Raw genomic sequence first — 19,151 nt, forward strand, 5'->3', positions numbered from 1 at the left:
GTGCGTTCTTTGAAATCCCAAATCCACAAGGAGAGTCCAATTGTGTCGGTTGCGATGCCTGACCTTCCCAACACTGGACGTGAAGAGCATGCGCCTTCCACCATTTGCACGCCCCCTGCAAGTGCTGGAAGGAGCACCCGCAGTCCAGTTCCTGATAGTCAGATTGAAGATGTCAGTGTTGAAGTACACCAGGATGAGGAGGATATGGGTGTTGCTGGCGCTGGGGAGGAAATTGACCAGGAGGATTCTGATGGTGAGGTGGTTTGTTTAAGTCAGGCACCCGGGGAGACACCTGTTGTCCGTGGGAGGAATATGGCCGTTGACATGCCAGGTGAAAATACCCAAAAAATCAGCTCTTCGTTGTGGAGGTATTTCACCAGAAATGCGGACAACAGGTGTCAAGCCGTGTGTTCCCTTTGTCAAGCTGTAATAAGTAGGGGTAAGGACGTTAACCACCTCGGAACATCCTCCCTTATACGTCACCTGCAGCGCATTCATAATAAGTCAGTGACAAGTTCAAAAACTTTGGGTGACAGCAGAAGCAGTCCACTGACCAGTAAATCCCTTCCTCTTGTAACCAAGCTCACGCAAACCACCCCACCAACTCCCTCAGTGTCAATTTCCTCCTTCCCCAGGAATGCCAATAGTCCTGCAGGCCATGTCACTGGCAATTCTGACGAGTCCTCTCCTGCCTGGGATTCCTCCGATGCATCCTTGCGTGTAACGCCTACTGCTGCTGGCGCTGCTGTTGTTGCCGCTGGGAGTCGATGGTCATCCCAGAGGGGAAGTCGTAAGCCCACTTGTACTACTTCCAGTAAGCAATTGACTGTTCAACAGTCCTTTGCGAGGAAGATGAAATATCACAGCAGTCATCCTACTGCAAAGCGGATAACTGAGGCCTTGACAACTATGTTGGTGTTAGACGCGCGTCCGGTATCCGCCGTTAGTTCACAGGGAACTAGACAATTTATTGAGGCAGTGTGCCCCCGTTACCAAATACCATCTAGGTTCCACTTCTCTAGGCAGGCGATACCGAGAATGTACACGGACGTCAGAAAAAGACTCACCAGTGTCCTAAAAAATGCAGTTGTACCCAATGTCCACTTAACCACGGACATGTGGACAAGTGGAGCAGGGCAGGGTCAGGACTATATGACTGTGACAGCCCACTGGGTAGATGTATGGACTCCCGCCGCAAGAACAGCAGCGGCGGCACCAGTAGCAGCATCTCGCAAACGCCAACTCTTTCCTAGGCAGGCTACGCTTTGTATCACCGCTTTCCAGAATACGCACACAGCTGAAAACCTCTTACGGCAACTGAGGAAGATCATCGCGGAATGGCTTACCCCAATTGGACTCTCCTGTGGATTTGTGGCATCGGACAACGCCAGCAATATTGTGTGTGCATTAAATATGGGCAAATTCCAGCACGTCCCATGTTTTGCACATACCTTGAATTTGGTGGTGCAGAATTTTTTAAAAAACGACAGGGGCGTGCAAGAGATGCTGTCGGTGGCCAGAAAAATTGCGGGACACTTTCGGCGTACAGGCACCACGTACAGAAGACTGGAGCACCACCAAAAACTACTGAACCTGCCCTGCCATCATCTGAAGCAAGAAGTGGTAACGAGGTGGAATTCAACCCTCTATATGCTTCAGAGGTTGGAGGAGCAGCAAAAGGCCATTCAAGCCTATACAATTGAGCACGATATAGTAGGTGGAATGCACCTGTCTCAAGTGCAGTGGAGAATGATTTCAACGTTGTGCAAGGTTCTGATGCCCTTTGAACTTGCCACACGTGAAGTCAGTTCAGACACTGCCAGCCTGAGTCAGGTCATTCCCCTCATCAGGCTTTTGCAGAAGAAGCTGGAGGCATTGAAGAAGGAGCTAAAAGGGAGCGATTCCGCTAGGCATGTGGGACTTGTGGATGCAGCCCTTAATTCGCTTAACAAGGATTCACGGGTGGTCAATCTGTTGAAATCAGAGCACTACATTTTGGCCACCGTGCTCGATCCTAGATTTAAAGCCTACCTTGGATCTCTCTTTCCGGCAGACACAGGTCTGCTGGGGTTGAAAGACCTGCTGGTGACAAAATTGTCAAGTCAAGCGGAACGCGACCTGTCAACATCTCCTCCTTCACATTCTCCCGCAACTGGGGGTGCGAGGAAAAGGCTCAGAATTCCGAGCCCACCCGCTGGCGGTGATGCAGGGCAGTCTGGAGCGACTGCTGATGCTGACATCTGGTCCGGACTGAAGGACCTGACAACGATTACGGACATGTCGTCTACTGTCACTGCATATGATTCTCTCAACATTGATAGAATGGTGGAGGATTATATGAGTGACCGCATCCAAGTAGGCACGTCACACAGTCCGTACTTATACTGGCAGGAAAAAGAGGCAATTTGGAGGCCCTTGCACAAACTGGCTTTATTCTACCTAAGTTGCCCTCCCACAAGTGTGTACTCCGAAAGAGTGTTTAGTGCCGCCGCTCACCTTGTCAGCAATCGGCGTACGAGGTTACATCCAGAAAATGTGGAGAAGATGATGTTCATTAAAATGAATTATAATCAATTCCTCCGCGGAGACATTGACCAGCAGCAATTGCCTCCACAAAGTACACAGGGAGCTGAGATGGTGGATTCCAGTGGGGACGAATTGATAATCTGTGAGGAGGGGGATGTACACGGTGATATATCAGAGGGTGAAGATGAGGTGGACATCTTGCCTCTGTAGAGCCAGTTTGTGCAAGGAGAGATTAATTGCTTCTTTTTTGGGGGGGGTCCAAACCAACCCGTCATATCAGTCACAGTCGTGTGGCAGACCCTGTCACTGAAATGATGGGTTGGTTAAAGTGTGCATGTCCTGTTTTGTTTATACAACATAAGGGTGGGTGGGAGGGCCCAAGGACAATTCCATCTTGCACCTCTTTTTTCTTTTCTTTTTCTTTGCATCATGTGCTGATTGGGGAGGGTTTTTTGGAAGGGACATCCTGCGTGACACTGCAGTGCCACTCCTAGATGGGCCCGGTGTTTGTGTCGGCCACTAGGGTCGCTAATCTTACTCACACAGTCAGCTACCTCATTGCGCCTCTTTTTTTCTTTGCGTCATGTGCTGTTTGGGGAGGGTTTTTTGGAAGGGACATCCTGCGTGACACTGCAGTGCCACTCCTAGATGGGCCCGGTGTTTGTGTCGGCCACTAGGGTCGCTAATCTTACTCACACAGTCAGCTACCTCATTGCGCCTCTTTTTTTCTTTGCGTCATGTGCTGTTTGGGGAGGGTTTTTTGGAAGGGACATCCTGCGTGACACTGCAGTGCCACTCCTAGATGGGCCCGGTGTTTGTGTCGGCCACTAGGGTCGCTAATCTTACTCACACAGCTACCTCATTGCGCCTCTTTTTTTCTTTGCGTCATGTGCTGTTTGGGGAGGGTTTTTTGGAAGGGACATCCTGCGTGACACTGCAGTGCCACTCCTAGATGGGCCCGGTGTTTGTGTCGGCCACTAGGGTCGCTAATCTTACTCACACAGCTACCTCATTGCGCCTCTTTTTTTCTTTGCGTCATGTGCTGTTTGGGGAGGGTTTTTTGGAAGGGCCATCCTGCGTGACACTGCAGTGCCACTCCTAGATGGGCCCGGTGTTTGTGTCGGCCACTAGGGTCGCTAATCTTACTCACACAGCTACCTCATTGCGCCTCTTTTTTTCTTTGCGTCATGTGCTGTTTGGGGAGGGTTTTTTGGAAGGGACATCCTGCGTGACACTGCAGTGCCACTCCTAGATGGGCCCGGTGTTTGTGTCGGCCACTAGGGTCGCTTATCTTACTCACACAGCGACCTCGGTGCAAATTTTAGGACTAAAAATAATATTGTGAGGTGTGAGGTATTCAGAATAGACTGAAAATGAGTGTAAATTATGGTTTTTGAGGTTAATAATACTTTGGGATCAAAATGACCCCCAAATTCTATGATTTAAGCTGTTTTTTAGTGTTTTTTGAAAAAAACACCCGAATCCAAAACACACCCGAATCCGACAAAAAAAATTCGGTGAGGTTTTGCCAAAACGCGTTCGAACCCAAAACACGGCCGCGGAACCGAACCCAAAACCAAAACACAAAACCCGAAAAATTTCAGGCGCTCATCTCTAATAGAAAGCAGTGCATGGGTATCCAAATTCCTCCACGGAGTTGCTCAAAAGATGTAAGATGGCCATCTTGGAAGATATCCCATAAACATGCCAGATGTTGAGTTAGTTGATCCTGCTTGGAGAATGTGCCATTAAACTACAGCAGGACATCAGGGCAGCACGGATGGTGTAATGGCTAGCATTGCCGCCTCACAGTACTAAGGTTGTTGGTTATACAGTATTCTCAACACCTCCCTAACTGTGAGGAGATTGAACATTCTCCCAGTGCTGGCCTGGCTTTCCTCCATGAACCCTGGCTTTCCTCCATGAACTCTGGCTTTCCTCCATGAACTCTGGCTTTCCTCCATGAACTCTGGCTTTCCTCCATGAACTCTGGCTTTCCTCCATGAACCCTGGCTTTCCTCCATGAACTCTGGCTTTCTTCCACAATCCTGAAATATACTGGTAGGATTATTGTCTCCCAACAAAAAACGTATTTGTGTAAGTGTGCACAGGGAGCAGGGAACATATGGGTCTATGTACTAAGCCTTGGAGAGATAAGGTGGACGGAGATAAAGTACCAGCCATCCAGCTACTAACTGTCATTTGTCAGCCTGTAACATGGCAGTTAGGAGCTGATTGGCTGGTACTTTATCTCTCTCTAAGGCTTTAGTACATCAAACAGTGTGAATAAAGAAACAGATTTGTGAGTAAGACAAAAGTGTCCCAATATGCGGGGTTGGGTATGAAATCCTGATAGTTGGGAGTCGGGCGGTCAGATTTCTGACAAAGATGTGTGTTTATTTTTATTCTGTCTTTCATACGTGTGTATTCATATGACGTAACAAGTAATTTTATCATAAAACGTGGAACAAAGGAATTCCTACAAGAATAAATAAAGTTTGTGTTTTAAATCACAGATACAAGCTTTATTTTTTAAGGGTCAAATATATGTGCATTATTGAGTCGCCTGAATGATACCCTTTTCAGACCGCTATTGGCGGGCCGCACCCGGGAGCCGTGCTTGGGTGCTTCCCGGGTTCGACCCGCCTGAACCCCTTTCACACCACTGTCCCCAGCCTTGATATTAATGGTTGCTGACATCAGCGGTGACGCATGTGGGGGCGGTGCCTGAAGATCAGATGATCTCCAAGCACAGCCCGTCTGTGACTGGGAAATGGGTCGCAACGACCCAGCAACCCGTTCACACTGCACAACGACCCCGGTTGAAGCCGTATTCAACCCTGGTCACTACCAGGGTCGAAATACCGGGTCGCTCGACCTGGGATATTTCCCCTGGGCCCTATCGGACCTCACAGTAACCCGGGTTATCTGCGCTCATGTGCAATAACCTGGGTTACAAGATGGCGGTCTGAAAGATATTGGGCTTAATTCAGACCTGATTGCTGTGCTGCAAATTACACTGTCCTGCGATCAGATAGTCACCGCCCAGGGGGAGTGAAAAAGTTGCCCCATGCAAGTGTGCAATCGCATGTGTATGCTGTGCGAAAATTCCCCTCACTCACCATCGAATGATTTTTCCATACTGTGCAGTGTGTGCGCAGCCCAGGACTTACACCTACAGTGCGATTCAAACAGGCTGATCGGGGCCGGAGCTGACGTCACACACCCTCCCTGAAAACGCTTGGGAACACCTGTGTTTTCCCTGACACTCCCAGAAAACGGTCAGTTACCACCCCCAAATGTCCTCTTCCTGTCAATCACCTTGCAACCAGCCGTGCGATCAAAATTTTCGCACCATCCTCTTGCTGTTTGGCAACGCGTCTGCGCATTGCGGTGCATACACATGCACAGTAGTGCGATAACCGCCCGCTATGCGAAAATGCACAGAAGCGATCAGGTGTGAATTGGGCCCATTATTAGACCAAAAAGAATATATATAAACATATAGTGTAGTTATAAAGGTGTGCCTGCCATCCGTATTTGGCCATATAAATAATTTGTCTGTATACACTTAATGGATAGGGTAATATAAGGGATCCGGTCTGAAGATCGACAGTGTCTAGGTCGACAATGTTTAGGTCGACCACTATAGGTCGACAGTCACTAGGTCGACATGGATGGAAGGTCGACAGGGTTTCTAGGTCGACATGTACTAGGTCGACAGGTCTAAAGGTCGACATGAGTTTTTCAAAAAAAAATTCTTTTTTTGAATTTTTTCATACTTAACGATCCACGTGGACTACGATTGGAACAGTAAAGTGTGCGGAGCGAAGCGGTAGCGGAGCGAAGGCACCATGCCCGAAGCATGGCGAGCGAAGCGAGCCATGCGAGGGGACGCGGTGCACTAATTTGGGATCCCGGTCACTCTACGAAGAAAACGACACATAAAAAAAAATCCTCATGTCGACCTTTAGACCTGTCGACCTAGCACATGTCGACCTAGAAACCCTGTCGACCTTCCATCCATGTCGACCTAGTGACTGTCGACCTATAGTGGCCGACCTAAACATTGTCGACCTAGACACTGTCGATTTGATGAACCACACCCGTAATATAAGTATTCACTACATCACAGGTTCTCAAACTCGGTCCTCAGGACCCCACACGGTTCATGTTTTGCAGGTCACCTGTAGATATTTAAAATGTGACAGTTGATGGTAGACAGGGCACCTGCCGGGTTACATGGAAAACGTGAACCGTGTGGGGTCCTGAGGACCGAGTTTGAGAACCATTACGCTACATAAATATCCAAATATATATGTATATGTAGTAATGAAAATGTGCATTATACAGTATAATAATTTGGCACTATATTATTAGCAGACAGGATAATATAGTTATGCGCATAGATCCTAGAGGTATCACAAATAAATCCCTTGTAATGGGGATCAAATATACAGTATGTGCATAGTTTCATCTGTTCATACAGAAAGGGTAACTATAGATATATAAATTGAAATATTCTCTTAATGATTTATTGAATGCCCAAATTCAAATATAGTACATGCTGTTAGATCAAATATAAAAATAAACGTGACAATACGCCTGCCATTAATAATCAGATGTATAAATAACCCAGCTCTACTGTATATCATTTTCATAAAGGTTTATTAAATTTACTACACACAGATTCTTTGAATAAATCTTGTAGCAATTATGTATATTAGGTGTTGCAAACATGGATACCTCAATATTTCATTAGTAACATTTCCTGTTAAGTGGTTCTTATTATAGATGGTGGTAGTCAAATACTTTTGCTTTTTTTCTATTAGACTGCTGATAATGCATTTAAATGTTATATACAGTACTTCGAGTAGAATTTACTTTTAGGAGAGAAGGCATAGTAATTATGTAGAAACATGGGCCCTCATTCCGAGTTGATCGGTCGGTATTTTTCATCGCATCGCAATGAAAATCCGCTTAGTACGCATGCGCAATATTCGCACTGCGACTGCGCCAAGTAATTTAACAATGAAGATAGTATTTTTACTCACGGCTTTTTCATCGCTCCGGCGATCGTAATGTGATTGACAGGAAATGGGTGTTACTGGGCGGAAACACGGCGTTTTATGGGCGTGTGGTTGAAAACGCTACCGTTTCCGGAAAAAACGCAGGAGTGGCAGGAGAAACGGAGGAGTGGCTGGGCGAACGCTGGGTGTGTTTGTGACGTCAAACCAGGAACGACAAGCACTGAACTGATCGCACAGGCAGAGTAAGGTTGAAGTTACTCAGAAACTGCTAAGTAGTTTGTAATCGCAATATTGCGAATACAATGAGATGAGCGCCTGAAATTTTTCGGGTTTTGTGTTTTGGTTTTGGGTTCGGTTCCGCGGCCGTGTTTTGGGTTCGAACGCGTTTTGGCAAAACCTCACCGAATTTTTTTTGTCGGATTCGGGTGTGTTTTGGATTCGGGTGTTTTTTTCAAAAAACACTAAAAAACAGCTTAAATCATAGAATTTGGGGGTCATTTTGATCCCAAAGTATTATTAACCTCAAAAACCATAATTTACACTCATTTTCAGTCTATTCTGAATACCTCACACCTCACAATATTATTTTTAGTCCTAAAATTTGCACCGAGGTCGCTGTGTGAGTAAGATAAGCGACCCTAGTGGCCGACACAAACACCGGGCCCATCTAGGAGTGGCACTGCAGTGTCACGCAGGATGTCCCTTCCAAAAAACCCTCCCCAAACAGCACATGACGCAAAGAAAAAAAGAGGCGCAATGAGGTAGCTGTGTGAGTAAGATTAGCGACCCTAGTGGCCGACACAAACACCGGGCCCATCTAGGAGTGGCACTGCAGTGTCACGCAGGATGGCCCTTCCAAAAAACCCTCCCCAAACAGCACATGACGCAAAGAAAAAAAGAGGCGCAATGAGGTAGCTGTGTGAGTAAGATTAGCGACCCTAGTGGCCGACACAAACACCGGGCCCATCTAGGAGTGGCACTGCAGTGTCACGCAGGATGTCCCTTCCAAAAAACCCTCCCCAAACAGCACATGACGCAAAGAAAAAAAGAGGCGCAATGAGGTAGCTGTGTGAGTAAGATTAGCGACCCTAGTGGCCGACACAAACACCGGGCCCATCTAGGAGTGGCACTGCAGTGTCACGCAGGATGTCCCTTCCAAAAACCCCCCCCAATCAGCACATGATGCAAAGAAAAAGAAAAGAAAAAAGAGGTGCAAGATGGAATTGTCCTTGGGCCCTCCCACCCACCCTTATGTTGTATAAACAAAACAGGACATGCACACTTTAACCAACCCATCATTTCAGTGACAGGGTCTGCCACACGACGGTGACTGATATGACGGGTTGGTTTGGACCCCCCCCAAAAAAGAAGCAATTAATCTCTCCTTGCACAAACTGGCTCTACAGAGGCAAGATGTCCACCTCATCTTCACCCTCCGATATATCACCGTGTACATCCCCCTCCTCACAGATTATCAATTCGTCCCCACTGGAATCCACCATCTCAGCTCCCTGTGTACTTTGTGGAGGCAATTGCTGCTGGTCAATGTCTCCGCGGAGGAATTGATTATAATTCATTTTAATGAACATCATCTTCTCCACATTTTCTGGATGTAACCTCGTACGCCGATTGCTGACAAGGTGAGCGGCGGCACTAAACACTCTTTCGGAGTACACACTTGTGGGAGGGCAACTTAGGTAGAATAAAGCCAGTTTGTGCAAGGGCCTCCAAATTGCCTCTTTTTCCTGCCAGTATAAGTACGGACTGTGTGACGTGCCTACTTGGATGCGGTCACTCATATAATCCTCCACCATTCTATCAATGTTGAGAGAATCATATGCAGTGACAGTAGACGACATGTCCGTAATCGTTGTCAGGTCCTTCAGTCCGGACCAGATGTCAGCATCAGCAGTCGCTCCAGACTGCCCTGCATCACCGCCAGCGGGTGGGCTCGGAATTCTGAGCCTTTTCCTCGCACCCCCAGTTGCGGGAGAATGTGAAGGAGGAGATGTTGACAGGTCGCGTTCCGCTTGACTTGACAATTTTGTCACCAGCAGGTCTTTCAACCCCAGCAGACCTGTGTCTGCCGGAAAGAGAGATCCAAGGTAGGCTTTAAATCTAGGATCGAGCACGGTGGCCAAAATGTAGTGCTCTGATTTCAACAGATTGACCACCCGTGAATCCTTGTTAAGCGAATTAAGGGCTGCATCCACAAGTCCCACATGCCTAGCGGAATCGCTCCCTTTTAGCTCCTTCTTCAATGCCTCCAGCTTCTTCTGCAAAAGCCTGATGAGGGGAATGACCTGACTCAGGCTGGCAGTGTCTGAACTGACTTCACGTGTGGCAAGTTCAAAGGGCATCAGAACCTTGCACAACGTTGAAATCATTCTCCACTGCACTTGAGACAGGTGCATTCCACCTCCTATATCGTGCTCAATTGTATAGGCTTGAATGGCCTTTTGCTTCTCCTCCAACCTCTGAAGCATATAGAGGGTTGAATTCCACCTAGTTACCACTTCTTGCTTCAGATGATGGCAGGGCAGGTTCAGTAGTTTTTGGTGGTGCTCCAGTCTTCTGTACGTGGTGCCTGTACGCCGAAAGTGTCCCGCAATTTTTCTGGCCACCGACAGCATCTCTTGCACGCCCCTGTCGTTTTTTAAAAAATTCTGCACCACCAAATTCAAGGTATGTGCAAAACATGGGACGTGCTGGAATTTGCCCATATTTAATGCACACACAATATTGCTGGCGTTGTCCGATGCCACAAATCCACAGGAGAGTCCAATTGGGGTAAGCCATTCCGCGATGATCTTCCTCAGTTGCCGTAAGAGGTTTTCAGCTGTGTGCGTATTCTGGAAAGCGGTGATACAAAGCGTAGCCTGCCTAGGAAAGAGTTGGCGTTTGCGAGATGCTGCTACTGGTGCCGCCGCTGCTGTTCTTGCGGCGGGAGTCCATACATCTACCCAGTGGGCTGTCACAGTCATATAGTCCTGACCCTGCCCTGCTCCACTTGTCCACATGTCTGTGGTTAAGTGGACATTGGGTACAACTGCATTTTTTAGGACACTGGTGAGTCTTTTTCTGACGTCCGTGTACATTCTCGGTATCGCCTGCCTAGAGAAGTGGAACCTAGATGGTATTTGGTAACGGGGGCACACTGCCTCAATAAATTGTCTAGTTCCCAGTGAACTAACGGCGGATACCGGACGCACGTCTAACACCAACATAGTTGTCAAGGACTCAGTTATCCGCTTTGCAGTAGGATGACTGCTGTGATATTTCATCTTCCTCGCAAAGGACTGTTGAACAGTCAATTGCTTACTGGAAGTAGCACAAGTGGGCTTACGACTTCCCCTCTGGGATGACCATCGACTCCCAGCGGCAACAACAGCAGCGCCAGCAGCAGTAGGCGTTACACGCAAGGATGCATCGGAGGAATCCCAGGCAGGAGAGGACTCGTCAGAATTGCCAGTGACATGGCCTGCAGGACTATTGGCATTCCTGGGGAAGGAGGAAATTGACACTGAGGGAGTTGGTGGGGTGGTTTGCGTGAGCTTGGTTACAAGAGGAAGGGATTTACTGGTCAGTGGACTGCTTCCGCTGTCACCCAAAGTTTTTGAACTTGTCACTGACTTATTATGAATGCGCTGCAGGTGACGTATAAGGGAGGATGTTCCGAGGTGGTTAACGTCCTTACCCCTACTTATTACAGCTTGACAAAGGGAACACACGGCTTGACACCTGTTGTCCGCATTTCTGGTGAAATACCTCCACACCGAAGAGCTGATTTTTTTGGTATTTTCACCTGGCATGTCAACGGCCATATTCCTCCCACGGACAACAGGTGTCTCCCCGGGTGCCTGACTTAAACAAACCACCTCACCATCAGAATCCTCCTGGTCAATTTCCTCCCCAGCGCCAGCAACACCCATATCCTCCTCATCCTGGTGTACTTCAACACTGACATCTTCAATCTGACTATCAGGAACTGGACTGCGGGTGCTCCTTCCAGCACTTGCAGGGGGCGTGCAAATGGTGGAAGGCGCATGCTCTTCACGTCCAGTGTTGGGAAGGTCAGGCATCGCAACCGACACAATTGGACTCTCCTTGTGGATTTGGGATTTCGAAGAATGCACAGTTCTTTGCTGTGCTGCTTTTGCCAGCTTGAGACTTTTCATTTTTCTAGCGAGAGGCTGAGTGCTTCCATCCTCATGTGAAGCTGAACCACTAGCCATGAACATAGGCCAGGGCCTCAGCCGTTCCTTGCCACTCCGTGTGGTAAATGGCATATTGGCAAGTTTACGCTTCTCCTCCGACAATTTTATTTTAGGTTTTGGAGTCCTTTTTTTACTGATATTTGGTGTTTTGGATTTGACATGCTCTGTACTATGACATTGGGCATCGGCCTTGGCAGACGACGTTGCTGGCATTTCATCGTCTCGGCCATGACTAGTGGCAGCAGCTTCAGCACGAGGTGGAAGTGGATCTTGATCTTTCCCTAATTTTGGAACCTCAACATTTTTGTTCTCCATATTTTAATAGGCACAACTAAAAGGCACCTCAGGTAAACAATGGAGATGGATGGATTGGATACTAGTATACAATTATGGACGGGCTGCCGAGTGCCGACACAGAGGTAGCCACAGCCGTGAACTACCGCACTGTACTGTGTCTGCTGCTAATATATAGACTGGTTGATAAAGAGATAGTATACTCGTAACTAGTATGTATGTATAAAGAAAGAAAAAAAAACCACGGTTAGGTGGTATATACAATTATGGACGGGCTGCCGAGTGCCGACACAGAGGTAGCCACAGCCGTGAACTACCGCACTGTACTGTGTCTGCTGCTAATATATAGACTGGTTGATAAAGAGATAGTATACTCGTAACTAGTATGTATGTATAAAGAAAGAAAAAAAAACCACGGTTAGGTGGTATATACAATTATGGACGGGCTGCCGAGTGCCGACACAGAGGTAGCCACAGCCGTGAACTACCGCACTGTACTGTGTCTGCTGCTAATATATAGACTGGTTGATAAAGAGATAGTATACTCGTAACTAGTATGTATGTATAAAGAAAGAAAAAAAAACCACGGTTAGGTGGTATATACAATTATGGACGGGCTGCCGAGTGCCGACACAGAGGTAGCCACAGCCGTGAACTACCGCACTGTACTGTGTCTGCTGCTAATATATAGACTGGTTGATAAAGAGATAGTATACTCGTAACTAGTATGTATGTATAAAGAAAGAAAAAAAACCCACGGTTAGGTGGTATATACAATTATGGACGGGCTGCCGAGTGCCGACACAGAGGTAGCCACAGCCGTGAACTACCGCACTGTACTGTGTCTGCTGCTAATATATAGACTGGTTGATAAAGAGATAGTATACTCGTAACTAGTATGTATGTATAAAGAAAGAAAAAAATACAATTATGGACGGGCTGCCGAGTGCCGACACAGAGGTAGCCACAGCCGTGAACTACCGCACTGTACTGTGTCTGCTGCTAATATATAGACTGGTTGATAAAGAGATAGTATACTCGTAACTAGTATGTATGTATAAAGAAAGAAAAAAAAACCACGGTTAGGTGGTATATACAATTATGGACGGGCTGCCGAGTGCCGACACAGAGGTAGCCACAGCCATGAACTACCGCACTGTACTGTGTCTGCTGCTAATATATAGACTGGTTGATAAAGAGATAGTATACTCGTAACTAGTATGTATGTATAAAGAAAGAAAAAAAAAACACGGTTAGGTGGTATATACAATTATGGACGGGCTGCCGAGTGCCGACACAGAGGTAGCCACAGCCGTGAACTACCGCACTGTACTGTGTCTGCTGCTAATATAGACTGGTTGATAAAGAGATAGTATACTCGTAACTAGTATGTATGTATAAAGAAAGAAAAAAAAACCACGGTTAGGTGGTATATACAATTATGGACGGGCTGCCGAGTGCCAACACAGAGGTAGCCACAGCCATGAACTACCGCACTGTACTGTGTCTGCTGCTAATATATAGACTGGTTGATAAAGAGATAGTATACTCGTAACTAGTATGTATGTATAAAGAAAGAAAAAAAAACCACGGTTAGGTGGTATATACAATTATGGACGGGCTGCCGAGTGCCGACACAGAGGTAGCCACAGCCGTGAACTACCGCACTGTACTGTGTCTGCTGCTAATATAGACTGGTTGATAAAGAGATAGTATACTCGTAATTAGTATGTATGTATAAAGAAAGAAAAAAAAACCACGGTTAGGTGGTATATACAATTATGGACGGGCTGCCGAGTGCCGACACAGAGGTAGCCACAGCCGTGAACTACCGCACTGTACTGTGTCTGCTGCTAATATAGACTGGTTGATAAAGAGATAGTATACTACTAATATTATATATACTGGTGGTCAGGTCACTGGTCACTAGTCACACTGGCAGTGGCACTCCTGCAGCAAAAGTGTGCACTGTTTAATTTTAATATAATATTATGTACTCCTGGCTCCTGCTATAACCTATAACTGGCACTGCAGTAGTGCTCCCCAGTCTCCCCCACAATTATAAGCTGTGTGAGCTGAGCAGTCAGACAGATATATAATATATATAGATGATGCAGCACACTGGCCTGAGCCTGAGCAGTGCACACAGATATGGTATGTGACTGACTGAGTCACTGTGTGTATCGCTTTTTTCAGGCAGAGAACGGATATATTAAATAAACTGCACTGTGTGTCTGGTGGTCACTCACTATATAATATATTATGTACTCCTGGCTCCTGCTATAACCTATAACTGGCACTGCAGTAGTGCTCCCCAGTCTCCCCCACAATTATAAGCTGTGTGAGCTGAGCAGTCAGACAGATATATATAATATTATATATAGATAATAGATGATGCAGCACACTGGCCTGAGCCTGAGCAGTGCACACAGATATGGTATGTGACTGAGTCACTGTGTGCTGTGTATCGCTTTTTTCAGGCAGAGAACGGATTATAAAGTAAACTGCACTGTCCTCACTAGTAAACTCTCTCCACTCAGTCTCTACACTTCTACAGTAACAGTACTCCTCCTAGTCAGCTCCAGTAAATCTCTCTCAGTCTCTTATAATCTAAATGGAGAGGACGCCAGCCACGTCCTCTCCCTATCAATCTCAATGCACGTGTGAAAATGGCGGCGACGCGCGGCTCCTTATATAGAATCCGAGTCTCGCGATAGAATCCGAGCCTCGCGAGAATCCGACAGCGTCATGATGACGTTCGGGCGCGCTCGGGTTAACCGAGCAAGGCGGGAAGATCCGAGTCGCTCGGACCCGTGAAAAAAACATGAAGTTCTGGCGGGTTCGGATTCAGAGAAACCGAACCCGCTCATCTCTAGAATACATCGGTCGCAATTTTAAGAAGCTAAGATACACTCCCAGTAGGCGTAGGCTTAGCGTGTGTAACTCTGCTAAATTCGCCTTGCGACCGATCAACTCGGAATGAGGGCCATAGAGTAGCAAACACTCTTTCACTAAGATATAGTGCAGCCTTTTACAGTGGCGCACACAGGGGGGGGGGGTTCTGTGTACCCGGAATCCCCCCCACCCCTCAACAGACATCAGAATGAGCACCACACTTTTTAAGCCCCACCCCCTCACAGCAAAATACTGTGATTTGCGGGTCAATGGGGAGGGGGCAGAGCCAATGTTATGCAATTCCATTAGCATTGCAACTTTTTGGCCGCACCCCCTCTTGGTAGACCTGCAAATTGCGGAATTTTGACGCTAGGGTGAGAGGCCTATTGACATGGTGCCTTGCCCTGCAAATATCTGTGACTCGGGCCACAGCTGTTTCAAAGTAAGTAAGTATGTGTGTGTTTAATGCTGACATATACATGACATATGTATGTATGTATGTATGTATGTATGTATGTATGAGTGTAATGTATGTGTCACATATACCTGTGCATCTGTATATGTATATGCATATGTATAAATATGTGCGTATGTATGTGTAGCTATCTATCTATCTATCTATCTATCATTACATATATATATATATATATATATATATACAGTATGTGTATACTATATATATACTATGTACATATATCTAATATATAAAAATTAAAATTTGTCCTTCTGTCCTTCTGTCTTTCTATACAAATCCACAGTTTACATGCGAAGATCGTGAAATTTTACATACGAGCGTATTAAAACATGGCGGAGGCAACTAAAACAATTTGAAATCCCTACCACCCTGAGAGGGGCAAAAAGGCAGCAGCACAGAGTATATCAGGAGACAGCATAACTCTGGAATTGCTGGAGCAATGTACTGAAAAATTAGTACACATACTGTATGCCTTACACTCTGGGAACAAACACTGTGGGGGGAAGACACCCCTAGCACCCCTGGGGGTGAGGCAGCAGCACTGAGTATTTCAGCAGACAGCATAACTCTGGAATGCCTGTAGCAATTTACAACAAACTTGGGGGGGGTCATTCCGAGTTGATCGCTCGCTGCCGATTTTCACAGCGCAGCGATCAGGTAAAAAAAACAGCAAAACTGCACATGCTTATGCACCACAGTGCGCAGGCGTGTCACACGGGTACAAAGCGGTTTGTTGCTGAGCGATGGATTTAACAAAGAATCCATTCGCACAGCTGATCGCAAGGAGATTGACAGGAAGAGGGCATTTATGGGTGGCAACTGACCGTTTTCTGTGAGTGTTTGGAAAAACGCAGGCGTGTCCAAGTGTTTGCAGGGCGGATGTCTGACGTCAATTCCGGACACGAACAGGCTGAAGTGATCGCGAGGGCTGAGTAAGTCCAAACCTACTGCACAAAATGTTTTTGCAGAGCGCGGCTGCACAGGTGTTCGCACACTTGCAAAGCGAAAATACACTCCCCCGTGGGCGGCGACTATGCGTTTGCACGTCTGCTAAAAGTAGCTAGTGAGCAATCAACTCGGAATGATCCCCTTGGTATACATATGACTTACACTCTGGAAACAAACACTGTGGGGGTCAGACACCCCTAGCACCCCTAGGGGTGGGACAGCAGCACAGAGTATGTCAGCAGACAGCAAAACTGTGGAAAGCCTGGAGCAATTTACACCAAATTTGGCACACATCTGACTTACAATCTGGGAACAAACACTGTGGGGGTTAGACACCCCTAGCACCCCTAGAGGTGGGACAGCAGCACAAAGTATTTCAGGAGACAGCATAACTCTCAAATGCCTGCATCAATTTACAACAAACTTGGTACACATATGACTTACAAGCTGGGAACAAACACTGTGGGGGTAAGACACCCCTAACACCCCTAGGGGCGAGGCAGCACAGAGTTTTTCAGCAGACAGCATAACTCTGGATTGCCTGCAGCAATTTACGCCAAACTTGCTACACATATGACTTACACTCTGGAAACAGACACTGTGGGGGTAACACACCACTAGCACCCCTATGAGTGGGCCAGCAGCACAGAGTATATCAGAACATGCATGATATGTCAGTGATGACAGGGCTGCATGTGACAGGGGCAGTGACATGATGTGAGGAAGGGAATGGAGGTAGCACAAACCCACACACTGAGAGTTATATAGTGGGAGTAGCACAGTCCCCCAGCAGCACAGAGTATATCAGGAGATACATAATGTGCTGCGCTATATAAGAAACTGTAAATAAATCGATAATTTCACAGGGGCACTGACATGATGTGAGGAGGGGAATGGAGGCAGCAGGAAGCCACAGACTGAGAGTTGTATAGTGAGAAGAGCATGGACCTTTGGGGGACCAAAAAGGGGTCAGGCCACTACACAAAGTGCGTCTGGGAAGCAAGATATGCCTATATACTAGATCTCCAACCAACGTAAATTAACGAACAACTATCATTCTAATTTAACATCCTCATCCTGTACCAAAGCACGGGTATTCAGCTATCTACAATTTTATTTATACTGTGTGTTTAATATTTACATTTATTTTTGTAAAAAGACATTCTTAAAATCCCGGGCAACACCGGGTACTCCAGCTAGTATATATATATATATATATATATATATATATACATATACACACACATATACACATATACATACTAGTTATGAGCGGGTTCGGTTCCTCGGAATCCGAACCCCCCCGAACTTCACCCATTTTAAACAGTTGCGAGGCAGACTCGGATCCTCCCGCCTTGCTCGGTTAACCCGAGCGCGCCCGAACGTCATCATCCCGCTGTCGGATTCACGCGAGATTCGTATTCTATATAAGGAGCCGCACGTCGCCGCCATTTTCACTCGTGCATTGGAGATGATAGGGAGAGGACGTGCAGCGTTCTCTCAGTTGTGTTAAGTGTGCTGAAAATATCTGTGCTCAGTGTGCTTGCAAATATCTGTGCTCAGTGTGCTGAAAATCTCTACGTCCTCTGACTGAAAAACGCTCCATATCTGTGCTGCATTGTAGTATATAGTAGGAGGACAGTGCAGAATTTTGCTGACCAGCGACCAGACCACCAGTATTATATCAGTACGGTACAGTAGTCCACTGCTCTACCTACCTCTGTGTCGTCAAGTATACTATCCATCCATACCTGTGGTGCATTTTAGTTGTGCACAGTATATATAGTAAGAGGACAGTGCAGAATTTTGCTGACTACCAGTATATAATATATAGCAGTATGGTACAGTAGGCCACTGCTCTACCTACCTCTGTGTCGTCAAGTATACTATCCATCCATACCTGTGGTGCATTTTAGTTGTGCGCAGTATATATAGTAGGAGAACAGTGCAGAATTTTGCTGACCACCAGTATATAATATATAGCAGTACGGTACAGTAGGACACTGCAATACCTACCTCTGTGTCGTCAAGTATACTATCCAACCATACCTGTGGTGCATTTTAGTTGTGCGCAGTATATATAGTAGGAGGACAGTGCAGAATTTTGCTGACCACCAGTATATAATATATAGCAGTACGGTACAGTAGGCCACTGCTCTACCTACCTCTGTGTCGTCAAGTATACTATCCATCCATACCTGTGGTGCATTTTTTAGTTGTGCGCAGTATATATAGTAGGAGGACAGTGCAGAATTTTGCTGACCACCAGTATATAATATATAGCAGTACGGTACAGTAGGCCACTGCTCTACCTACCTCTGTGTCGTCAAGTATACTATCCATCCATACCTGTGGTTCATTTTTTAGTTGTGCGCAGTATATTTAGTAGGAGGACAGTGCAGAATTTTGCTGACCACCAGTATATAATATATAGCAGTACAGTACAGTAGGCCACTGCTCTACCTACCTCTGTGTCATCAAGTATACTATCCATCCATACCTGTGGTGCATTTTTTAGTTGTGCGCAGTATATATAGTAGGACAGTGCAGAATTTTGCTGACCACCAGTATATAATATATAACAGTATGGTACAGTAGGCCACTGCTCTACCTACCTCTGTGTTGTCAAGTATACTATCCATCCATACCTGTGGTGCATTTTTTAGTTGTGCGCAGTATATATAGTAGGAGGACAGTGCAGAATTTTGCTGACCCCCAGTATATAATATATAGCAGTACGGTACATTAGTCCACTGCTCTACCTAC

This window comes from Pseudophryne corroboree, chromosome 6, assembly GCF_028390025.1.
Source record: "Pseudophryne corroboree isolate aPseCor3 chromosome 6, aPseCor3.hap2, whole genome shotgun sequence".
Classification (NCBI taxonomy): Eukaryota; Metazoa; Chordata; class Amphibia; order Anura; family Myobatrachidae; genus Pseudophryne; species Pseudophryne corroboree.